Source organism: Protopterus annectens, chromosome 6.part0, assembly GCF_019279795.1.
Source record: "Protopterus annectens isolate FY-2018-M chromosome 6.part0, PAN1.0, whole genome shotgun sequence".
Lineage (NCBI taxonomy): Eukaryota > Metazoa > Chordata > Ceratodontiformes > Protopteridae > Protopterus > Protopterus annectens.
The window spans coordinates 1,406,887,314-1,406,913,954 of NC_056737.1; the positions used below are offsets into that span (position 1 = coordinate 1,406,887,314).

The 26,641-nt window shown below is 44.5% G+C and overlaps 1 protein-coding gene across 11 annotated transcripts in view; it reads left to right on the forward strand.

Annotated features, from left to right (window-relative positions):
* The window catches only part of R3HDM1 (R3H domain containing 1), a 2,579,330-nt gene that overhangs the window by 239,230 nt on the left and 2,313,459 nt on the right, over positions 1 to 26,641 (forward strand). For all 11 annotated transcript variants that reach the window (XM_044074947.1, XM_044074954.1, XM_044074957.1 and 8 more), the window contains one exon: positions 348 to 547. The gene's annotated coding sequence lies outside the window, so the exon portion shown is untranslated. The remainder of the gene's footprint in view (positions 1 to 347; positions 548 to 26,641) is intronic.

A 26,641-nucleotide genomic window follows, 5' to 3' on the forward strand; every position in this document is an offset into this window, starting at 1 on the left:
ATCGTGTTCCATTTCACTTGCAAATGCATAGAAAAGTATCTTAATTTGTATTTGAAGATATATTTTTAGAACCACCCTTGTTTGCATTGCTGCATTTGTATGTGTTTGATATTTGCGAATATTATTTTTCATAGATTCTAATTCTGTTTGTAGAAGTATGCATCATTTAAAATGTGCATTTTTTTATTTAGTACTGTGTTTGTGCATCCTGGCCTAAATGTGTGTTTTACACTGAATTTTAAAGTTAAAAGGACCTTCATAATAGGTGGCACATATTGCTATCCATAGGTATATTGTACTTTCTAAGAATCCATATGAATCATCTTACAATTTTTTTTTTTTTTAAGGTCTCTGAAAGGAATGTGTCACTTGTCCTGGATCAACACGGTTCTTTCCAGGACTTTGCACTGGTAACAGAGACATGGGACGGCACCTTCCATCACCCACTCAGTTTATTACAACTGACATCCTGGTTGACAGCTGTGAAAAGGAGCCTTGGATTTTATTTACTAGTGGGGAACCACAGAATACTTTTAGAAGATACCAGGTAACAGCATGCGCACAAAGCATTTATTTTTTGAGGGTCTGTGTACTTGTAAAATAGTGTCCAGTTATGTGTGTGTTCTTTTAATTTCTTATGACTGTTATATACTGCCTTCACTGAAAATGACTTGTGTATGTTGGGACAGTGGTCTTTCAGTAGATCGTTCATAAGCAGGAGTAGAAGCTGGTGATAAAAATCCAAATTAATATCTATCATTGTCAGAATGCTTCCCTGAGCATCATTTGCAGCTGTGAAATGTGCCATTTTTGAGGCGCTCTGAGGATACAACTGTATATTAGGAGAACAGAGTGCTGACATAGGATCATAGGAAGTTACTAGGCTAGTGCCCCTAGGGCCCTTACAAGCCTAGTCAATTTCTACCCTTATTTCCACTATCAGCAGCTATTGCCCCTGGCCAAGATTGATACAGATGGATCCCCGGGGGTGAATTTACCATTACCCATCCAGTCATCCAGATTGTGTTTGAAGAGGGCCAATGAGATGCTCTGTTTGACATGAAGTGGGAGTCTGTTCCAAAGGAGTTATAACCTTTGGGAGAAAAGTTTGTCCCTTCAGCAAGTTCTATTAATGTCGCATACCAGATTAATGTCTTTAGAGTGAGTAACTCGTGTACCATTTCACTTGTAGATATGCAGCATTTCCAGTAAAGTAGGGTCAGAGATTGCCTGATATGCAAGGTAGAGATTGCCTCCGAGTAGTCTGCATGAAACAAAATAAAGTGACAGTGATTTCAGATGATCCACATAGGAAAGATTCTAAAGATCTTGCATTTTCATTGTGAGGAACCTTTGTGGTCTCTCCATTTGCTGCAGGTGCTTGGAAAGGTACATACCAAAAGGGGGGGTTGTACTCAATTATTGGCCTGATAAGGGAAGAGTATAGGGAGGTTATAACTTATTTTTTTCTGGAGGCAATGCCTTATGAGTTGAGCAGTACAGAATGCCCTTCTTAACACTGTGGCGACATGGTGATCGAAGGCAAGGTTGCTGTCAACCTGTGTACCCATGTCTCTCACCACTGAGTGCGTACTTTGGGTGTTGCTATTGATGTGGTGGTTAGCAAAAACATCGCTTTTACCCAAAGGGATGATGATGTACGTTTTTGCATTGAGTTTAAGGCCATGACTTCGGCACCAGTCAGTTGTTTGTGTAAGATCCTCTTGTAGGATTTTGACAACATACCTCTCAGCCTCTTAAAGCAGGAAGTCTCGGCAAAGCCATTAATAAAAGTGCGACATAGGCCCAAAAATGGGGGCATTTTTAAAATATTGCTCCTACAAACTTAGAAAGGTGGTGGAATAACAGGTTTTGCATTAGTATGAATTTTCTGAAGAGTATGAAGTCTGAAACTCAAGCATCTGTCATTATTTTCTAACTTCAGTCTTTAATGATTTGCTACTAATTTGCCCAAAAAAATTTTTATGAAAAATGGACCAGAATTATGAGTCAAAAATCTGGACATTCTGCGAAAAACTGTACATGTTACAATAGCTGACATTGTTTGGAGATTGTATGACCGCACCTAGTTTGCAGTCATCAGCAAACTTTGTCAGCCACAGACCTTTAGTTTTTGCTTGTACTTCAGAGACCTAGATTCCAAGCTGTAGAAGTCCCTGGAGTGATTCCTGTGGAACTCCACTGATTACAGGTCTGCTGTTGGAGGTGGATTCCCTTATTTTGACTATATACCCTACTATGAGTTGTTTTATCTAATTGTCTGAAATGTTGGGGTTAGCCAGGAAGGACAGAATTAATATCCAAGGGATTTCTTTAATTTCTGTACCAAATCGGAGACCAAGGGCTGTTTTAGCCACCCTAGTTCATACATTGAAGTGAAAGGTTAGTATTAATGTTTATGCATGTCTCTCTCACTGTGGGAGCATTTGGAAAGTAAATCCAACTTAGCTGTTTGCAAAACCCTATTGTACATAACACCTAGCATGGAGAATCAATTCTTAGTGCTACCCAAGTTCCTCTAGACTGAAGATTGGTTTTCTTCGAGTGGTTTAACCCAGATCATTTAAGTTAATTAATTTAAATGCATCATTGGTTGTTTTAAATGTAAGCATCAGTTGTCACATTCAGATGTTTTAATGTAGTTTTGTGTTGGGTTTTTTTTGTATTTTGAAATGGCTACAGTGTAGAGAAACAGATGTGTGAAATATGTTGATTCCTAGTAAACTATTTTTTTCCTGATAAAGACAGTAGTGCGTTTTTTTTTTTTTTGTAGTGTAATAAGAGTGTTGTATAGGTTAGAACACTGTAGAAAAAAGCACAGTTTTGGCTCATTGTGAGCCCTATGGCATTTCCACAAACCAGCACCCTACCCCCTCAGCTCTTTAAATAAGCAAAAAAAAAAAGGACTAGCACACCTACCAGGTGATCAGATGTGCAACAAGCTCCCCTCCCCATCCTGCCCCAGTCATTCTGATTCCATTTCTGTGCTGTGCCCCTGATCCTCCTTTTGCACATTTTATTGAAAAAAAAATCTTTTAAACTACAGCAGATTGCTTGCTACAGATGTAGCAAACAATTGCTACAGTTTATATCCTGCCTACACTGAGTGCCACAGTGCTCAGGTTTGACTGTAAATGCAGAACTGGCTTTTAAGAGTGTATTACATAAGAGAGAGATCTGGCGTGGCTGATCACACCCCCCAACACTTTGCGCCTAGGGCAGTTGCCCCTCTCGCCCTGCCATAGTTATGCTTCTGTTTGTAGAGCAGTGATGTCACAATGTTAAATTTTCCAGCATAAAATACAGCACCATAGTACAGAGTATATACAGTTAATAGATTTAGTACAATTATGTTAGTGCACTGTCAAATTAGTGGAGCAGTATAATACAGTAGTGTTGTGGTAATGCTAATAGATGGGACGTATCCTGGCAAGAATGTTGTACATCTGGCATGAGAGCTACATGTTGGCACATACGAGACCATACAGGTGGAAAACCCGTCAGAACTTTCTTGCTATCAGTCTAGGAAGCAAAATGTCTGTAGCTTGGTCTGTTAGCCATTTCAAAGGGACCAGTTTGCTCTTCCAAGGGAAAACTAAGTACCTTACTGGGAACCCTATTTTTTGTTTTCATATTCTTATATTGGAATTTTGTTTGCCATCTGAGAGGCAAATGTCTCTATGATAGGGCAGACTCCATACAAAGACAGCGATTCTCTGTGTCTTTTCTGACTTGGACCACAGCAGCATGTTAGGGCCTGCAGTATTAGTCATACTTGTGTCTAAAAACGTTTTAAGAACTCGGCCTTTTTCTTTCAAGTATTTTCTTTCTTAGAGAACAAAAGGCTGAAGGCTGTAGTGTTAGCCACTATGTCTGCCAAAGTTCCCACCTCTCACTTCCCTTCACAGCCAAAGAAGAAATCTAAAAAAAAAACAGAAGGAAACATTGCTATTTCGGCTTCCTTCCCAAGGTTGGAGTTGTGCAAACCCACTCAATCAAATGCATATATGATGCTGCTGGTCAGGAGTGGCCCTAGGTCACCTGGTGCCCTAGGCAAAAGGGCTCCATGGTACCCCCCACCACACCACCCAGTGCACCCATCCTGGTCTACCGACATCAAATAAATACTGGAAAAGCACCCCTGCTAGAGTGGCACCCTAGGCGGTCACCTAGTTGGCCTATGCCTAAGGCCGGCTATGCTGCAGGTGCATCTTCCAGAGTGGCTGCATCAGGGTCTGTCATTTGCAGCTATTCGTGGTTAAGATCACAGTGTTCACCAGAGGATGTAAAGGCCATATTGTTAGATTCTGCCTCTCTCCTCTGGACAGACATGTTTTTGGATCTGTGGCTGTGGATCTATTCAAGACCTTACATGAAGAGGGGAAGGATATTCATGATTTAAAACAGATTTACCTTCCCCTGTGCCTAATTTCCAGAGGAAATATTCCTGATAAAGCGGGTCCTTTTGTTAAAGAAAACAAAAGCAACCCCAAAAGTCAAATATCAGTAAATAAATAGAAAAACAGAAGGACTAAACCAGAGATTTCCTGACTAATCCCTGACTATAACCATTTCCCTTCCTCTTAGGAGTCTCAGTGCTGTGCTTCAGAAGTTGACACTTCCATTTGAAACAGTTCATCGGGCTGACTGGAAGTTCTTGACATGGAAATCTGTACTACTCATTGCTCTGACATTTTCCAGACGATTATCTGAGTTGTATGCTTTTATAGTGAAGCAGTCTTACCTCATTTTTTTAGAAGGATAGGATTTCTTCCGAGAACTAATGCTTCTTTTTCTTCCTGAAGTGGTTTCAGAGTTTACTTAAAGAGAGTGAGACTGTTAATTTCCCTGTATTCTTTCCGGAACCTAAAAACAAGGGGAAAAAGAATCCCACATGTCCTGGATGCCCACAGGCATCTTGGATACTACTTACACAGAGTTGAACCCCTCAATAAGGGCTGATTTAGTGGTTTGTTTTCTGTGAGGGTAAGAAAAAAGGGCAAACAGTGCCAAAGCAGATAATTTCTAGATGATTGACTCATTATGTTTCCTTCAGTAATGCTCACCATAATTGCCACTTCCAGGTGGGTTAGGGCCTGTTGTACTAGGACTTTGGCTTCATCTTTGGCTATTTGAAAAAGGTGGACCCTAGACGTACTGTAGAGGCAACAAGTTGTTCCTTTGTGCCTACTTTTACAGAGAATTACAAACTGGATTCCTTTTCCAGGTTCAGAACAAGTTTGTCAGGAACAATTTTGCAGGGTTTCCTGGATGCTTGAATTCCATCCATGTCCTCCTAACCAGTATTGCATTATTCTTTACACATAGGGGTTATATTCTGCTGAAACGACCCAATGTCTGGCCTATATACAAAAGCTTAGAGGCACTGCCTGTACGTGGGACGTCACACGTAGGCACAGACAATGTCAGCCATAAAAGGGACATTCGCACGTACCATCTTCATGAACTTTTTCGCCACCATTTGGAAAGGTTGACTCGTACGTTGGATCCCATCGGTTTGTCTTACAGCTTCAGATAAATACCCCATAGGGGATTTAATGTCTTGCTACTGCCTTTTGTTCATGTCATCCAGGAAGGGCAAGTGTAGGTGTGGAAGGCAAATGCCACATAAAAATAATTACAAGCTGTGCGTGTTTTGCTTGAGGCCTCCTAACAAACACCTGTCCTGTTTTGATAGGCCTTCATTCCCAAAACATTGCCCAGTCGTCTGTCGGCTTTGAACTTGTACCTAGAAAACCAAAGACTCAAACGTTTGGCTATGGAGAGTTCCATGAGTACTTCTGAGCCGTCTGTAAAGAGGAAGGTCAGCAAGACTAGGCCCAAATCCTCCTTACCTGCGCCTGCTCCCTCTGACATAACCTTTGAGGTTGATGAAAACCTAGTGGTGCAATCGGAGGTAGGGTCCGCTCCCTCGGCAGGTACTGGGATGGAAGCCATCAGGAGTGCGGATCTTAGCACATCTGAGGCTATGCAGACATCTGGTTCGAACAACTTGGGGGAAATGAAGTTAGTTATGGGTTAGGCCTACGTCCACTTTCTCTCCTCAACAGGAAAAGCCTGCGAAAAAGAAGCAAAATACTAGGCATGATGTTCTTTGTGTTTCACTGTTGCAGTCATCCTATTTGGGTTATCTGCTTTCTGTAGTCCTCAGTCAGCCTGATTAACAAAGTATTAGGTCCTGCGTCTGTTGCTGTCTCTTCCTCCGTAACGTCAGGTCATCAGGGGGTATAAAACTTGCAGCCAACGCCATTACATCAGTCTTTCTTGCCGTGCGGTGCCCAGAGCAGAAGCAGTTTGCAAGTGCCAGTCAGCTGACTCCTGAAATTTTTGTTTGAGTTTCAGAACCGAAGTCTTCGACTAAAAGCTAAGTACCCCATTGGGGAAACTTTTTCTTGCTCTAAACCGATGTCAGTAAAAGTAAATAATTGCATTACTTGTGGAAAGCAAATACCTCATAAAGATTTTAATTCGTACTGTATTCCTTGCCTAGGCCCTGACCACAACGTACCTCGCTGTTGGTTTTGTGCCTTATTTAAACCACAAACTATCTGTCGTTGGTATATTTTTGCTTCTAAATATTTTGGTGCTCGGTTTAATTATCCTGATATGTCTTTGGTAAGCCATCCGACTACCGACATTCCGAAAAAGCACAAAGATAAAGGCAGAGACAAGCCGCCTAGGTCCAAAGCTGCCAACGATGTGTCTCCTAAGCCAGTCGCCAGTTCGCCTGTACTCAGTGAGGTGCTTTCGCAGCCCCTGATACCGGCTACTTCAGATTCACAGGCCTCTACTGAGACCCATTTGGAGTCCGGTATGCCGTGAGATGGTTCTTCGACTGTAGAACCTGCGGATGTCTCTACCTTGGATGGGTCCAGAGCCTCTGTGCAGGCACTGGCTTCTCAGGGTGTATTCAGGCCTACTGACTTGCATATTAAACAGATGCCATCTTCTTCTTCAAGGCCTAAAACTCGTATCATGCATAGAAAACTGACGCCCAGACCGCATGGTCAGGCCTCTATGCCTAAAAAACAAATGATAAGAATAGCTGAAGACCTTATACCTTATTACTTTAATCAGGGGAAGCCAGCCTTCCCCCTCTATGAGACCTAGGACTGAGTTTGCTTATGATACTTCTGACCAAGATTCTGAGTTTTCTGTTTCCTCTGATGACCAGGATTTACCCTTGGACTCTATTCCCTTTGCTTCTCCCCCAGAGGATTTCTTTTGGTAAAACCTTGCCATACTCTTGAGAAGCAGTTTTGTTGTGAAGGTCAGGATTTCTCTCGGTATCTAGCTTGGCCCCTGACTCTTTACCTCCTGCTCCCAAAAAACCTTCAGTTATTACAGGGTCCCTGAATCTCACAAGTTCCTTTTTAAAAATCCTACTGTAGACCCTGATACCATTTCACAGGGACCCAAGAGTGTTAAAGCTACTACTGCCAAAAATCCTAACCCCTCTGATAGAGACTGCAGGGCACTGGATAGATGGGGTAAGAAGGTATACACTTCGCAACTTTGGCCATTAGGACTTTAAACTGCCAGTTTCATACATCAGCCGCATATCATTGGATTGCTTAAACAGAAAATTATGCTGATCCCTGATTGTGCTGAAAATAAAGATTTACAGGATTTACTGCATTCAGCTGAACAAGTTGGAAAACATACTTTGCAATATGGTTTGATTCACTAGAGGCATCTTTCAGGGCTGCTGTAACTGGGTCTGTACTTCCATGCTTGGCTTAGGGAGCAATCCTTTTCAGATCATGTTAAAGCGAAATTACTGGTTGCTCCCTTAAACCAGGACCGCCTGTTTGGCAACAAGGCAGAAGTAGTTCTTAAAAAGATGGAGGAAAAAGCGAAATCTATGCAAACTATTAAAGATTCTTTACAAGTACAACTTCCAAGGTTTAGTAGGCATTGGCCTTCCAAGAATTGGTCCTTTCTTCCTCCTTCCAGACCTTCTCAGTCCAAACCCAGATCCAGCAGAGCTCCCAGGCTTCAGTCCCAGGGTACGCACAGGACTAAGCAGTGGAGGACCTCCACTTCCAAATCTGGGAGTACTAAAACTCCCTCCTATGGTAAACTGTCTCAATGACTTCTTTTTAAAACTTCCAAGCACTTCTCAACTAACTGCCTCTTTGGTGGGAAAGATTACTCTTAATGCAAAGAACTGGGAACTCATTACCCAGGACAAATAGGTTCTAAATATAGTGTCCCAGGGATACAGATTTCACTGCCACACGTTACCAACACCAGTCGGATGGCCAGATCTACCCCCAAATCAGTGGGCAGAGGCCCAAAAGCAAGTACTTTCTCTCTCAAGCATGGGGGCTATTCATTTGGTACCAGAAGAGGAAAAGGGGCAAGGTTTCTACTCGAGACTTTTCCTGGTAACCAGAAAAGACAGTTCATGGTGTCCTATCTTGGACCTGTCTACTGTAAACACCTTTTTGGTGATTCCAAAATTCAAGATGCTGACTCTTCACTAGTTGCTCCTTATGCTAGGCAAAGACGCCTGGTTGGCAACACTAGATTTAAAGGAAGCATACCTGCACATCCCAATCAGGGAATCTTGCAGAAGATACCTACGCTTCCAAGCAGGCTATACGCACTATCAGTTCTCTGCACTGCCCTTTAGCTTATCTACTTCACCCAGGGTATTCACAAAGTGCTTAGCTCCACTCATTGAATTTTGCAGGCAAAGAAATATTCAAATATACCCATACCTGGACGATTATTTAATTCAGGCAGAAAGCCAGGACATACTTTTGAATCATCTGGCCTTTGTACAGAGGGTGCTAACTTGTTTGGGGTACATCATAAACAAAAAGAAATCACACCTGGTACCCTGTCAACAAATTATATTCCTGGGAGCAAGCTTGAATACAACTTCCCAGATGGCTTTCCTCACGCCAGAGAAACAAATTCATTTGACAATCTACTTCAGACAAGTGGCCACAAAAACCCTGCTATCTGCAAAGCAAATACTACAAGCCTTGGGGTTCATGGCCTCCTGCATTCTTCTTAATTCCATATGCAAGACTGCATATGAGGAAACTACAGTGGTATCTAAAAAGCCTATGGTGTCAGCATTCTCAGGATATAGAAGCAATGATTCCTATTATACCTTGCCTAAACCTAGAGTTTCTTTGGTGGGCAGAGGCCTGCCACCAGAGCAAGGGACTACCATTCACACTACCCCCTGCCGTCCAAACCCTAACAACAGATGCATCAGACTATGCATGGGTGGCACACCTGGAAGGGAAGTGCATTCAGGGCAAATGGAACTCAAATCAAATGCACCTGCATATCATTCAAAAAGCATATCATTCAAAAAGAAATGTTAGCTGTACAGAATGCTCTGACAGCGTTCAAGGACCACATTCTTCCGGGACAGTTAATGGTAAAGACGGACAACACCACTGTTATGTGGTACATAAACCAGCAGGGAGGTACACATTCTTTATGTGGTACATAAACAAGCAGGGAGATACACATTCTTACTCCCTCTGCAGACTAGCCATGGCATTGAGGATCACAGCCCTGAGCTACCAAGTGCATCTACAAGATCAATTCCTACCAGGAAAACTAAATACACTGGCAGATGAACTAAGCAGAAACCTCATGGACTCACATGAGTGGAAACTGGAACAAAGGATTTTCAACATGTTGACAAGCAAATGGGGGAGCCTAGATATAGACTTGTTTGCCTCCTCCCAGAACTATCAGTTGGACAAATTTTGCACAAGGACTCCCCACAAACAAGCTTGGAAAGCGGCTGCTCTGTCCTTCAGCTGGAAAAACCTATCAGTTTATGCCTTTCCTCCTCTGCTCTCCAAAGTACTACTAAAGATCAAACAAGACAAACCAAGGATGATTTTGATTGCACCAGACTGGCCACGCCAACACTGGTACCCCCTCTTGCGCAGTGTCACTGTTGGCACCATGGCACCTGCCTCAGACTCCTACCCTATTGTCTCAGCAGGAGAACCAGATCCTACACCCTCAGCTTCAAACACTGAACCTAGCAGCGTGGCTAATTACCTAATTTCTCCTTTACCATCCCTCAGTAAACTAGTGATGAATATCATTTTAGAGGCAAGGAGGCATAGTACTAGAAAATCTTATGCTGAAAAATGGGAGAGAGTCTGTGCCTGGAACCAGTCTCATGGGATGAGCACAGCAGTGCCCAGTTTAACTCAGATTTTACAATACTTAACTGAGATGCTTCACAGGGGCTCATCTTTCTCCTCCATCAAAATTCACGCATCAACCATTTCAGCTCATTATATCACAGAACCTCCCTTCTTCTCTCATCCACTGCTCAAGCAGATGTTCATGGTGTTTCACTGCTGCAGTCATTACACTTGGGTTATCCTGCCGTCAGGCGGTCCCACAGTCGGCCAGAGTTCCAAAGTCTTGGTCCGGCTTCGGTTGCTGTCGCTTCTTCCCTGACGTCAGTGCGCCAGGGGTATATAAGATGCAGCTGACACCATTTTCTTCAGTCTTTCTTGCCACGCGGTGCCCGAAGCAAAAGCAGTTCGCAAGTGCCGGTCGGCCGACTCCTGAGATTTTCAGTTCGAACTTCAGAACCGAAGTCTTCAATAAAGCTAAGTACCCCGTTGGGGAAACTTTTTTTCTTGCCTCAGACCGATGTCAGTAAAAGTTAATAATTGTATAAAGGCCCAGATCACGATGTCACTAGTCGGTTTTGTGCTAGATTTAACAAACGCACTATTAAACGTCGGTTTGATTTTGCTCGCCATTACTTTGGCCGAAGGTTTAATTATACCATGCCGTCGGAACAACCGACGACCGGAATACATAAAAAACGCAAAGACAAGGATAAGGACAGACATCCAAAGCCCAAAACTGATGATGAAGCCTCTTCTAGGCCAGTCGCCGGTTCTCAGTGAGACGTTTTCGCAGCCCCTGACACCCGCTACCTCGGAGCCACAGGCCGCCTCTGACTCCCACGTGGAGATGTCTAGGCCTCTGGATACTCAAGGTGTTGGGCCTACGGAAACTAACCCTTCAGATGGGTCCGGAGCCGCTGAGCAGGCATTGGCTTCTGAAGGTGTTTTCAGACCTTCACAGCTTACCATAAAATCTGCAACCAAGTCTAAAACTCCATTAAAGACAAAGAAGCAAGTACAGCATTCACCTGGACAGGCCTCCATGCCTAAAAAAACAGATGCTCAAAATGGCCGAAGACTTAATTACTCTGATCAGGGGTTCCCATCCCCCTCCTGATAAAAGGCCTAGGCAGGATACAGACTATGATTCCGCTGACCAGGTTTCCATTTCTTCTGATTCCTCTACAGACCAAGGATACTCCTTACCCACCTATGAGGACTCTGCTGAAGAATCAATTCCTTCAGCCTCTCCTCCTGAGGATTACTCTTTTGGGGAACTTTACATACCATGAGGGAACATTTCCACTGGGAAGGCCAGGATTACTCAGAATCCGAGAAAAGGCTCAGAGACTTTCTTTTATTGCCTCAGCATAGGCCCCTTGCTATTCCGCCAGTACTAGATATTGTGGATGATGTGTTCTTTGAATCTAGTTTAAATCCTGATTCTTTGCCCCCTGCACCAGTCAAGCCAGACGGGTACTACAGAGTCCCTGACTCTCACAAATTTCTTTATAAAAACCCTGCTGCTGACCCAGAAACTATTTCCCAGGGTCCCAAAGGGGTAAAGGCTTCCACGGCTAAAAATCCAGTTCTCTCTGACAGGGATTCTAGAGCATTAGACAGATGGGGGAAGAAAGTTTATACTTCTGCAACTTTAGCAGTGAGAGCTCTAAATTGCCAGTTTCACATGCTTAAATACCAGCAATATTTAATGCCTCTGTTAAAACAGAAAATGCGTACAAGTTCAGAACATCCTGACTATAAGGAAATGCAGGATTTATTGCATGCAGCTAAACAAGTGGGAAAACATACTCTGCAATGTGGTTTTGATTCATTAGAGGCTTCTTGTAGAGCAGCAGTTACAGGATCTGTGATTCGAAGGCATGCTTGGTTAAAAGAACAAGGTTTACCTGATCATGTTAAGGCAAAATTATTGGATGCTCCTTTACAGCAGGATATTTTATTTGGTGTTAAGGCAGAAGAGGTATTAAAGAAAATGGAGGATAAGGCAAAATCTATGCAAACAGTGAAGGATTTCTTACAGGTACAGCCACCTCGATTTAGCAGAAATTGGCCTTCAAAGAATTGGTCCTTTCCAGTGTCAGACAGACCACAAAGAGGCAGATACAGATGCCCAAGAGGCAGATCTCAGCCCCAAGGCTCTTATAGACCATGACAGTGGGGTGCTTCAACCCCAAAAGGAGGTGAAGACAAGTTACAACCTTATAGGAAATGGTCCCAATGACTTCCCCCTTCGAATGCCAAGCACTTACCTTTTGGAAGCTCCCTTAGTGGGAAAACTAGCACTTTTTTCTCAAAATTGGCATTTAATCACCCAAGACAAATGGGTTCTGAATATTGTCTCTCAAGGTTACAGGTTCCACTTTCACACTCTACCAAGGCTAAAAGGAATGCCAGACCTGCCACAAAATCAATGGGCAGAGGCACAAAAACAAATTACAGCCCTCATGGACATGAGAGCTATTCAGAAAGTGCCACAACAGGAACAAGGACAAGGATTTTACTCAAGACTTTCTGGTCCCCAGAAAGGACAAAGCCTGGAGACCCATACTAGACCTTTCTACTCTAAATACTTACCTGGATGTTCCGAAATTCAGAATGTTGACACTACAGCAGCTTCTACCCATGCTGGGCAAAAAGGCTTGGCTTGTTACTTTGGACCTCAAAGAGGCATACCTGCATGTCCCCATCAGACAAAATTGCAGAAGATACCTCAGATTCATAGCCCGTTCAATGCATTACCAATTCTCTGCACTGCCCTTTGGCTTATCTACTGCGCCCAAGGTCTTCACAAAGTGCCTGGCACCAGTAATTGCATTTTGCAGACAAAAAGGAATTCAAATATATCCATACTTGGACGACTGCCTTATTCAAGCAGAGAGCAAAGACATTCTTCTAAAGCATCTGGCAATTGTAAAAAGGTTGCTAATTTGCCTGTGGTACACAGTAAACGAAAAGAAGTCAAAACTAGTGCCCTCACAAGTGATAATATTCCTGGGTGCCAGCTTAAATACAACGGCCCAGATGGCTTATCTCACGCCAGACAAGCAAGAAAACTGGCTCAGTACTTTTAATTGATGGCAACAAAAACCCAAGTCCCTGCAAGAAAAATTCTGCAGGCATCCTGCATACTACTAATTCCATATGCCAGACTTCATACGAGGAAATTACAATGGTACCTAAAAAGTGTTTGGACTCAACACTGCCACAGTTTGGAAGCAGTAATGCCACTAATTCTTTGCCTACAACAGGAGTTTCGATGGTGGGCACAGGCATGTTACCTCAACAAGGGACAGCCTTTCATTCTACCCACAGCCAGGCAGATACTAACAACAGATGCTTCGGATTACATCTGGGCAGCACACATGGCAGGAAAATGTATTCAGGGCAAGTGGGCCGCAGACTAAATGCATCTTCACATCAATCAAAAAGAGATGTTAGCTGTGCAAAAAGCCCTAACAGCTTTCAAGGACCTTATGCATCCAGGACAACTATTATTAAAGACAGACAACACCACAGTTATGTGGTACATAAACAAGCAAGGGGGCACTCTTTCTTATCCCCCTATGCAGACAAGCCATGACCTTGTGGAACACAACTCTAACATATCAAGTTCATCTGCAAGCTCAATTCCTGCCAGGAAAGAAATATACTCTGGCAGATGACTTAAGCAGAAACATCATGGATCATCACGAGTGGAAGTTAAATCCACAAGTATTCAGCATAACGCAAAAATGGGGGTGCCCAGACATAGATCTTTTTGCCTCCCCAATGAATTGCCAACTACAAAAATTCTGCACAAGGACTTATCACGCACAAGCATGGAAAGTGGATGCTCTCTCCTTCAGCTGGAAAAGCCTAAAAGTTTATGTCTTCCCACCACTGCCTGTCCTTTCAAAGGTACTCCTAAAAGCCAGACAAGAAAAACCACAGGTGATCCTGATTGCCCCAGACTGGCCACGCCAGCACTGGTACCCAATCTTAAAGAACTTAGCTCAAGGCCCACCATGGATTTTACCTCAAACTCCGCACCTTCTGACTCCACAAAACAATCAGATCCTGCACAGTTGGCTCAAAACCTTAAACCTGGCTGCATAGCAGATTCCTTAGTCAAGCAGACAACACCTCTCTCTCTAAAGCTGTTATGGATGTCATTTTGGAGGCCAGGAGGCCTAGCACCAGGAAATCTTATTCAGAAAAGTGGAAGAGATTCTGTGCCTAGAACCAGGCTCAAAGTTTTGTCCCTCTTGTCCCAAATATTCTTCCGATATTACAATACTTAACTGAGATGCTGGACTAAAGACTATCCTTTTCATCCATTAAGATCCATGCCTCTGCCATCTCGGCTCATTACAACACAGATCCTCCTATTTTCTCACATCCATTGCTAAAACAGTACCTCAGAGGGGCTATAAACATAAGACCGCCCCGGAGAGCACCAACATCAACTTGGAACCTCAATTTTGTCTTGGAAAAACTAACTTTACCTCCTTTTGAGCCAGCCAATTCATCAGAATTAAAATATGTCATGGAAAACTGCTCTGCTTCTGGCAATAACCTCAGCACGAAGAGTCTCAGAGTTACAGGCACTAATGGCAGTGGAGCCTTTCATCATTTTTCACCAAGACAGGGTTTCTTAAAGAACAAACCCTTCATTTATGCCAGAGGTAGTATCCAGTGTGGCTCTTAACCAAACTGTTCACTTGCCAACTTTTTATCCAAATCCCCAGAATAAAGGGGAGAGACTTCTGCATTCATTGGACATACACAGACAAGTTACGTTTCTACTTGGACAAAACAAAAGCTTTCAGAAAAACTGGGCAATTGTTTTTAGCATATGCTGCAGGATCATAGGGAAAGGATATTTCAAAGCAGGCCATTTCAAAGTGGATAGGACACTGTATCCGTTTCTGCTACACACAGCATGGGAAACTTGTACCTAGTAACATTAGGCCACATTCCACCAGGGCAACAGCCACTTCAACTACTTACCTTACAGGAGTACTTACCAAAGATATCTTGGAAGCTGCAACTTGGAGTTCAGTGCACACCTTTACCAAGCATTATCACTTGCCTCTTTATTCTAGATCCAGAGCTGGCTTTGCCACCCAAGTGTAATGACTGCAGCAGTGAAGACACTCGAACATCTACATTTATGGTAGGTACAAAACTGTACTTTCCTCAGAGGGGCCAAAAATTTACGACCACCCAGGAGAGCTCCAACTCCAGCCTGTGACCTTAACTTTGTACTGGAAAAACTCACTCTTCCTCCTTTTGAGCCAGCTGCTACTGCAGACTTAAAAAGCTTTTCTTGGAAAACAGCTTTCATTTTAGCAATCACTTCAGCAAGAAGGGTATCTGAATTACAGGCCCTCATGGCAGTGGAGCCTTTCATCATCTTTCATGCGGACAGGGCATCTTTCAGGACCAATCCCTCTTTCATGCCCAAGGTGGTATCCAGTGTGGCCCTCAATCAGTCCATTCATTTGCCAACCTTCTTTCCTAATCCACAGAACAAAGGGGAATGGATACTGCATTCCTTAGATGTGTACAGACAACTTAGATTCTATTTGGACAGGACTAAACCTCAAGGGAAATCTGACAAACTGCTGGTGGCATTTGCTGCAGGGGCAGAGGGGAAGGCTATTTCAAAAAAGAACAATTTCCAAATGGATAGGCCATTGCATTAATTTCTGCTACAAGCACCCTGGAAAACCTACCCCACTCCACCAGCGCTACATCTACCTCTACAGCCGTTCTCAGAGGTGTCCCTACCAGGGATATCCTAGAAGCTGCTACTTGGAGTTCTGTACATACTTTCACCAGGCATTACCATCTGCCAATTTTTTCTAAATCTAGAGCTGGCTTTGCCACTGCAGTCTTGCAGGGCCTTAAAGCTGGTCCTAATGCTATCTAAATTCCTCCTCCCATCCTTAGCTTTGGGAATCTACCCAAATGTGATGACTGCAACAGTGAAACACGAAGAACATAGTACAGTTGTGTACACTTACCATAAATGTAGATGTTTGAGTGTATTCACTGTTGCAGTCCCGGTTACCTTTTCAGCCGCACCCTAACTTACTTTGGCTGTACCACTGCTCTCCTTTATTATGCTCAAAAGCTTTTTGGTGCATTTGCTTTTTTGTTGGAGGTATAACCTTGTATATTTATAGACTTAATTGCTTCCCGTTAGGGGCCACCTGACATCTAGGGCAAGAAAAACTGATTTAATGGCGTTGGCTGCATGTTTTATACCCATGACGATCTGACGTCACGGAAGAAGGGACAGCAACTGACGCAGGACCCAAGACTTTGTTAATCAGGCCGACTGAGGGCTACTGCAAGCAGATAACCCAAATGTGATGACTGCAACAGTGAATACACTCGAACATCTACATTTATGGTAAGTGTACACAACTGTACTTTCATGCTTCCTTCTACCCCAATGTCAGATTGGGAAGTTTTTTGCACGGCCTTATTAAGGCTCTGATTCTTGCTGATTCGCCTTCTCCCATAGTGGGCCCGGCCTTTGCCTCTTTTCCAGTGCAGCCATCCAGGGTCCAAGGCCTTATTTCAGGAAAGCCTACATGGCTTCAAATTCATGACACAGATTCTGAGGAGTCTTCATCTGATGAAGACTTTTTGGCATACTCCATTGAAATTCCCTCTTCTCTGGAATATGCTTCCTCAGAGGAGGAGTCTAATTGGGGGGAATCTCCCATGGAAGAGATTTCCTTTGGGGAAACTATTAATAAAACAAGAGAGTTTTTTTCAGGGGGATTCCTCTCAAATCTCAGAAGAACAGAAGAGATGTTATGAGCTTCTACAGGTGGAGAACCTGCTCCTTCAGCATTCCCTCCAGTACTGCCAGCATTTTTAGATATTTTCAAGGCTGCATCCAAGACCCTTGACTTCCAAGCACCTGCCCCAAAGAGACCTGATCATTTCTATAAGCTCCCTGAGGATTGCAAATTTCCTTTTAAATGCTCTGGAATTACCTGATCGTGCTGTGGTTTCCATTACCTGAGATAATTCCTCACGATTATCTCAGTCTACCAAGTTGCTCCCTTCTGATAAGGAAAATAAACTTTTGGAAAGGTTGGGCAAGAAGGTATACACCTCTTCCACCATGGCTATCAGGGCAATTAATTGCCAGACACACATGTCCAGCTGTGCTCTGGCTTTGCTTACTCAGCCCACCCAGACTGTTTCCCGTTTGCCAGATTCAGAGGCTAAATCTCTGGCCCTTTTTCTCCCATCCTCCTCTCAGGTAGCTAGACACTCTGTCGAATGCAGTTATGATGCAGTGGAGGCCTTTGCCAGAGCAGCAGCTTCTGTACTAAAAAAGACATTTCTGGCTACGTCTCCAGGCACTTAAAATATCTTGATGGTCCACTTGACAATTCCTCATTGTTTGGAAAAGCAGCTGCAGAGTTGTTTAAATCACTGCAGGAAAAAGGTAAGGAACTCCAGGATTTAAAACACTTGCTGGTTTCACCAGTACCAAAATTTCATAGAAATTTCCCTGCCAAGACTTCCTTTGTTAGGAAATCTGCTCGTTCCTTCACTTCTGTTCCTTCCGGAACTAAACCCCGCAAGCCTTCTAGAAGGCTCCCACAGGCCAAGGCTGTTACTCCTTGTGTCCCCTACTCAACAGCCCTTTCAGCCCAAAGTCCTTTGTGACACCTTGCACCCTCTTCCAAATCATACCCTCCTGTCCCTTCGCCTCTCCCTTACCCTACCAGGGAATGGAGGTCATTCAGGACTCTTGGGTGATTTCGGTTACCCTAAATGGATATTTTGACTTGGAAGACCCTCCCTCCTTTTCAGGGAATACCTCATCATCCCTCCAGTCAACTGTATCTGTTTACCTTGATTCTGGACCAACTTTCCAAACAAAACACCTCAAGAACAGTGGGGAAGGGGGTTTTGTTCCAGAATGTTTCTAGTTCCAAGGAAAAGATGGCCCTTGGAGCCCTATCCTAGATCTATTCCTACCTACTCTTCTGCCCCTGGTCCCCCCTCAAGCTTTCTTAGCTTCTCTGGATCTCTTCCAGTTTACTGTCTTGCTCCTTTTGTCTTTCTACTGCTCCAAGGATATTCAGAAAGTGTCTGGCCCTAGCCATTGCATATTTAAGGCTGAAAGGTTTTCAAGTTTACCCATATGTAGAAGATCTGCTGTTACAGGCCAGCAGCCCAGACCTTTTAATTCAACATTTGAACCTAGGCATACCTTTTCTGCAGGCACTGGGTTTCACAATAAATTTCATAAAGTCATGTCTCGCATCCAAGTCTGGATCTTATATTCCTGGGTTGCAGGATTTGCACAGATTTGATGATAGGTTGCTTTCTCTACAAGGAGAAAACTCATCTCAGGGCATTCATGGAGGCTCTTCTACTTCTTCCTTCCATCACGGCCAGGACTGAGACTGCTGGTGGTCATGGCTTCTACTATTCTCATGCTGCCCTTTGCAAACCTACACATGAGAAAGTTCCAGTGGTTTCTCAAGTCAGTTTGGTCCTAGTGTGCTCATCCCTTAGCTGTCATGATTCCCCTCCTTCCCTGCCTGAAAGCAGAGCTAGGTTGGTGGATGCAACCACTCAGAGCTCTGGCCTACCTCTTCAGGTTCCTCAACCAGCTCAACAACTCTTCATAGATGCCTCAGAATTGGGATGAGGAGCAACATTTACTTCCAGGAAAGTTCAGGGCCTTTGGTCCCCTTCTCAAAGGAAGGAACATGTCAACTGCAGGGAAATGAGAGCTTTACTTTTAGCCTTACAGACCTTTCAACTTCTATTATTGCCAGGACCCCTAAAGATCCTCACAGACAATACCATGATCCTTTGGTACATAAACAAGCAGGGGGGCACAAAATCTTATCTCCTCTGTCATTTGGCCATCAAAGCTTGGGAACTGGCTGCCATATACAAGGTTAACTCTATGTGCTGTGTACCTTCCTTCAGCTCAGAACTCTCTGGTAGATGCATTAAGCAGGTCCATGACAGTCTCACGAGTGGATGCTCCACAGGGATGTGTTTCTGGACCTAGTTCACCAGTAGGGTACTCCAGAACTGGACCTGTTTGCCTTCCCTATGAATAGACTATTTCCTCGCTTTTGTGTCATGGCCCCTCATCCCCAAGTGTGGAAGGTGGATACCCTCTCGTTCTTATGGAAAGGGAAGTTTCTCTATACATTTCCCCCCTTCCCCTTACTTCAGAAAGTCCTGCTGAAAATTATACAGGACAAACCAAATAGCATCTGATGTTGTAAATCTTTGTTCATTAAATACTATTAGGACCTCGGTTCCATCCTTGGAACGGATATGGCCATTTCCAAGCTCACGCCAGCCAAACACTCTCAGCTAAGACCTACCCATAATGCACCTCTCCTAGTTACTCCAGATCTCATTTGCCACATTCCTAGTCAGACGTGCTAGCCATCTCTCTCAAAGCGAAGTAGAAAAATTTTATTTTTAAGACCGTTTCTCTTCAAAATTGTTTACTTTTTAGTCAATTTAGCCTTCTCTCACTGTCGCCTATAACCTAATTCTATTCCCTACCCTTTACCTTGGTAATTTATTTTCTACCATTATTAGTACTGTCCCACTCCTGCTGCCTTTGACAGGCCTTTCCTTACCACTTGTGGTATTTTTTTAAATACCATCGTTGGTATTCTCTTACCTTTTTCTCTCCCTTATTTTGTTTTTGTTATAGGACAGCGTTGTTGCCTTACTATGTCAGACAAAGCTAAGTTGGAGTTTAAACAATGTGACAAGTGTGGACGTAAGATGCCTAACTCTGGTACACATGCTCGTTGTGTCTACTGTTTGGGCATGGATCATATTAAAGCTGACTGTGACATTTGTGCTAGTTTTAGTAATCGTACACTAGCAGAATGTCGGGCTGGCAACTCGGCACCATAAAAAAAATCTACTGCCAATCATTAGCGGACCGGAGTTCCACTGTGGCGACCCCTAACCGGGAAAAGCCGAAAAGACAAACAACAACACTAACAGAACATAAAAATAAACTTATTTTAAAAAGTTTAATCAAGACATTTTTTTTGGAGGCTCTAGCTGGTCTGAGTTCTCGCCCCCTCCAAAGACCAAAAAAAATAAGGAAAAATGGAGTCACTCGGTTCCTGCATCTCCGTCAGTTACAGAACCGAGTCTGCTCCTTGCTTCGCCAGCACCCTTGGCGCAGACCTCTTTGGCACCAGGCTCTCTATCTTCTCCCTCGGTACCGTCCATGATATTCACCCCTATTTTGGTTCCAACCTCGGCACCACTGACTTTGGTGCCGTCCTTGGATCCGACATTGGCTCCGATGACTGTACCTGCTTCGGCACCATCCCCGGCCACAGTGCCGACAGTTTAATCTGTTCCAAAACTCGAATATCTGCCAAGGGCAAGATACTCTCCAACTTTTGACCACTTTTTTGTGCAGAGATCTAGCCCCTTTCTAGAAAGACCTGATTCTCCTTCAGCAGCCTCCTTTAGATATACTAGGAGTTTTTCTGAATTAGATCTAGTGCTGGTTGTGGACCAGCTTCTAGCAGCTAGGGGATTGCCCATTCCAGCTAGACCGTCCATCCCTCTTGGGTCAGAATCTTTTACTTCATCTTCCCCTGTTTATCCTCCTCCGGCCTCTACCCAGATCCCGGTACCAATGTCCACTCTGGTACATACTGTCTCGGCTCCAACAGCAGTTTTTCCCCTGTCAGCACCGACTTCCACTCTCTCAGAGCAGTGCTTGGACCGTCCGTACCTTGATACATAGCCCAGTGCCTGTTTTCTCGCTGGTGCCATCTGTCCACTGCTCCAACGGCTTCCAGTCCTTTCGGAGCTCCTCACCTGGAGGTGGGCTCCTCAGGGCAGTGTGTGACCCCAGTTCCGAGGTTGTCCTTTCTGGTTCCGGGCTCCCATCCCTTCTCAGGCGGGCCTGCTGTCCAGGTGATAGAGAGGGTCCTTCATTTCAAAGGCTCGCAGTCAGCACCAATGACATCAGTATCAGAACCCCCCCCCAGCATGCACCTCTCCCAACCCTCTATGTTGGGACCCCAGGCACGGTAGTCGAAAGAACCCCCTTTGAAAGGAACCCCATCTTCAGAAGATCCCACTGGGGAGCCACCCCGGAAGAAATGGTGCAAGAGGAAGCACCTTGATTCCCCGGAGGAATCTATCACCAAAGACACTGATTGTGATGAGGGGGAATGGTTCCCACTGTCTCTCCCAGACGACATCTCACTTCTGAGGAATCTGTGTTCTTGCAGGCCTTCCATGCCTGGCCATCTACTTCCTGGGTGACCCCACCGGCAATGACCTTGTTAAACCCATTGTGCAATGTGCCTGGAAGGCCCCGGACAATGTAGAACCTGTCCCCCGGAGACCAGACAAAATTTTATCTACACCTGAAGACCAGCCCCACTGGTCCAAGCAGTTAACGGTTGATTGCGACGGCCACCAAGAGGGAACTGGCAAAAGATAGTTCCACTGTCCATCCTCCAAACAGGGAGTCCTGGACCATGGACAGACTAGAGAAGCGGACCTATGCTTCAGCGACCTTCGACATTCGGTCGCTGAACTATCTGGCACACTTTACTCACCTCCAAAGAGACATAATTTCCAAAATGTCTTCCTCTTTGGTGGGAGTACTGCCTGATGAGGTGCTTAATACTGTCGCCTCGCAGCTAGCTACCCTTGAATCCATCTCGAACTCCTCGATGTGTTTGATATCTCACACCACCAAGGGGGCAGCTCGAGCTGCCGCATCAGGCATTGTCATGAGATGTAATGCTTGGATGCGATTGTGTGACTTCGCAGACCCTTTTTAAATCTTCCTTCATCAGTGTACCTGTCGACGAATCTGCACTTTTTGGACACAAGTATGAGACACACTTGCACATCGTGAGAAAGACGGAAAGACCTTGTCTGCTGTGGGCATACGCTTTTCCAACCCCCAGAAGTCCTAGTCTAGGAACCAGAAGGAAGGAAAAATGTGGTTCAAGAAATCCCAAGGATCTTTTCGAGACACTAGTGCTGAACAATCCCCCCCGGAGTAGAGGGGGCAACTCCTATGGAAGATGCCCCTTTTGGGGTGGAGGGGGGTCTGCATAACCTGGGCGCTAGATATTCTTTCTCTGGCAGACCCTACCAGCACTCCTGAGCAGTGGCCCGATTGCTTTCCTCTGGAAACAGTCAAGGGTCATTATTCCATTTGATTTAATTCCCAGACCCGACAAACGAATCCCTGATGTACCACCCAATCAGAGGCAATTAGCAGCCTTAGAAATAGAAAAGCTGCTAAGAAAGAGTCATCTAACCAGTCCCACCAGACCAGACAGGATATGGGTTTTACTCGAGGTTCTTTTTAGTGCCAAAAAAGACAGTGGACTGGAGACCAATCCTGGATATCAGCCTATTGAACAAATTTATCAAACCTCACAAACCTCAAAAATCCCAGATGGTCTCTGTACAGTCCATTCTTCGCTTCCTAGGGAGGGACAACTGGATGTACTCTGTAGACCTCCTGGACTCGTACTACCACATAAAGATGGACCACCGCTCCCAGAGGTTTCTCCACTTCCAGCTGGGAGCCAATCAGTACCAGTTCAGGGCACTGCAATTCAGTCTCTCGACAACCCCCCCCGAGTGTTCACTAAATGTATGGCAGTTGTGGTAGCTCATCTTCGACTACAAGGATTCCAGGTTTTTCCCTATCTAGACAATTGGCTCCTTACCGCTCCGACCAGGAATCTCCTAGTCCGCAGCCTCTCTTACACTGAAGGTCTCGCTCTCCATTTGGGGAATTACAGTCTTAAAGGACAAATCTCAAATGCCCCCAATGAAGACACTGGAATTTATTGGAGCAGTCTTCGACACAACATCCTTTCAAGCTTCTCTCTCCCCTCACAGGCTTTCGAAAAATAAGACACGAAATCCAAGACCTTCTTTCTCAGACCTATTTACCAGCATGTCTTGTACAACAACTCTTAGTCTCCATGGCGGCTGCCATTATGTTAGTACCACTGGCGAGACTGCACATGAGAATCCTGCAGTGGTCATTTCTAACTCACCCATGTGATACGTCTTACAAACCATTGCAAGGAAGAAATACTATGGTGGATGAAGCCACAAATGAATCTTTGCTGTCGACCATTCTGTCTTCCCCAGCCCACGGCCAAGGTGACCACGGACACATCCCTGTTAGGGTGGGGGGAGGGCACTTTTAGAGAAAGATGGTCCAAGGCACTTGGTCCCCCATTGAGGCCAATTTGCACATAAATGTCCTGGAACTGAGGGCAGTTCTCTTAGCATTGCAAGCATTCCATGCATCCCTACCCTCTGGGACCATTGCAATTCAGTCAGACAACATGTCAGTCGTCTGGTATATCAGTAAGCATGGCGGAACCAGGTCTTACCCCCTGTTTCGGGAAGCCATGAGGATTTGGCACTGGGCGATAACTTCCAACCGCTTTCTTATAGCAATGGACATTCCCGGGAGTTCCAACCTTACTGCGGACAGTCTGAGCAGGAACATCCTGATGCCTCACGAGTAGTCACTCAATCCGGTAACAGGGGATCGGATCTCCCAATGCTGGGGCAAGCCTTGCTGCGATCTATTTGATTCCATCCTAAACTACAAATGCAGAAGCTACTTTGCCCTGATCCCCCCCTCAGGGGGAACCACCGAGGGATGCTCTAATGCACGATTGGCCCCCTGGGTCTTTTGTATGCCTTTCCCCCATTTAACCCTCATTCCAGAATTTCTCCAGAAAGCTCAGAGGTTGAGCAGCAAAGTGATCCTCATTGCCCCCTACTGGCCCCGTCAAGTCTGGTTCCCATTTCTCTGGCCTCATCTGATACACAGCCCTTGGATCCGGGATCTTTCCCAAGACCTGTTATCTCATCCTCAGGGACGGATTCATCCGAACATCCACAGTCTCAAGCTCACAGCTTGGTTCCTCCACTTCCATTGATTGTCAGGCTGCCTGACATCCCATCTCCTGTTCGTGAAATTTTTCTGGCTTCACACAAACCTTCCACCAGGAAAGTCTATTCTAGTAAATGGGCTAGGTTCTCTATTTGGGCCAAAGATCAGAACTTAGACCCTTTCTTTATGCCTATTCAAAAGATCCTACAGTACCTGACTACTCTTTTACATACAGGAGCCTCAACATCGATGATCACTGTACATTTAGCAGCTATCGCCAATTTTCTTAATGGACTTGATTATTCTTCAATTATGTTACACCGCTTATGCAAGACCTTTTTGAAAGGAGTATTACATGTTAAACTTCCAGTCAAGCCGCCCTTAGAACTCTGGAACTTGACTTTGGTACTTAAATGTCTCACAGGTCCTTCTTTCGAAAGTACAGGCAGTGGTTCTAAACTTTTAAAATTTTTTTCATGGAAAACCTTACTTCTAGTAGCACTTACCTCAGCCAGAAGAGTATCTGAGCTGCAGGCCTTGAGTGTCAAGAGGCCTTGCTTGATCTTCCACACGGATAGGGTGTACCTAAGTACTGACCCTTCTTTCTTGCCCAAGGTCATTTCTGGATTTTCCATTAACCAATCTATTGACCTGCCAGCTTTCTTCCCTCAGCATTCTAATAGAGGGGAGTACCTTCTGCACACCCTTGATGTGCATCGGCAGCTTCGTTGTTATTTGGACAGGACTAAATCTTTCAGGAAAACAGATCAATTGTTTGTGGCCTTTGCAGGACCCAGATTGGGTAAACCTGTTTCCAAAGTGACTTTATCCTCCTGGCTTAGAAACGTCATTATCTTTATTTACCAACAGAGCAAGCTATCCTTACCTTCCAGAGTAAAGGCTCATTCTACCAGATCTAAAGCTACTTCTGTAGCATTTCATTCCAGAGCCTCTATGGATGATATCTGCGCAGCAGCCACGTGGGCAAGACCTCATACCTTTATCTCTCATTACAAATTGGATTTGGCCTCCAGGGGACAAGCATCTTTTGGTTCTGTGGTGCTCAGGAATATCCTTATTTAGGGCTACCCAGGACTCAAGTAGCTGGGGACGCTGTCTTAATAGTAATTAATGAACAAAGATTTACAACATCAGATAAAGAAGTTATGTCTTACCATAACGTTCCATCTGTGTTGTAGATCTTTGTTCATTCATTACTTCCTGCCCTCCTTCCTCCTGCCTGGACTCCTGGTGGACTTTAGGAACTCCTGGTTAGGGTGTTTGCTCAGACAGAGTCTTCTTCTATTTTTTTCTATTACTACTTCTATTATATACGGGTGGGCAAACTCGATCTGGAGTAACTAGGAGAGGGGCATTATGGGTAGGTCTTAGCTGAGAGTTTTTGGCTTGCGCAAGCTTGGAAACGGCCGTATCAGTTCCGAGTCACACAACCGCATCCAATAGTAATGAATGAACAAAGATCTACAATACAGATGGAACATAATGGTAAGACATGACTTCTTTTTTTGGCCAAGACAACACTGTTTCCCTCTTCTGCAGTTAGCCAAGGATCATCACAAGTTACCTCACTGGCTGGACCTGCTCACTCTGGACAAGGGGTCATTGATTCACTCACATTTGCTAACTTTACAGCTGACCTTGTGGGTGGTAAACTTCTAATCCCTCTCAGGCAACTATTCTCTAAGGACGTGCTAATGGTTTTGCAGGAGGCCAGGAGATCCAATACTAGAAAATCTTATATTTCCAAATGAAGAGCGTTTTCCATTTGGTGCCAAAAAAGGAAAATGGATCCCTTTGGTACGGGCATCTCCCTAGTGCTTTCCTACTTATGTGTGTAACTCAACAGTGGCCTTTCTTACTCCTCAGTTAAAATCCATTGTTCTGCTGTGTTTGCCTGCTTGCCTTTGACTCCTCCCCCTAGCTTCCAGGCTAGAAGTTATGCTTTTTTAAAGGGTGTCCTACACTTAAGAACTCCCAGGAAAACCAGTTCCTTCTCCCTGTGATTTCAGTTATGTGCTGGAAAAACTTACCCAAGCTCCCTTTGAACCAGCAGCTTTGGCTTCCCTAAAGTTTTGTACATGGAAAATAGTGCTTCTGGTAGCCTTAACTTCTGCCAGAAGGGTTTCTGAAATTCAGGCATTAATGGCGTCATCTCCCTTTCTGGTTTTCCATAAGGACAGGGTATCTTTGAGAAACCTTGACGAGTGGATGGGAAACAAAGTTCACCCCAGGGATCACTTCAATGGCTCTGCTGGACAGAGGCACAGGGAACTAATCTAAGGGGGTGGCGAAAGCCAGCACATTCCAGCTAGGCTTATAAATGCCTTCAGGCAGATAGCCTAGTACCTACCTATGAGAACTAACCCTTCCTTCATGGCAAAAGTGGTGAACGAGTTGTCACTTAATCCATTCAATTGCCTACCTTCTCGCTTCACCCTAATCCTCTAGTGAGAGGATTTTACACACCTTGGATATCCATAGACAACTC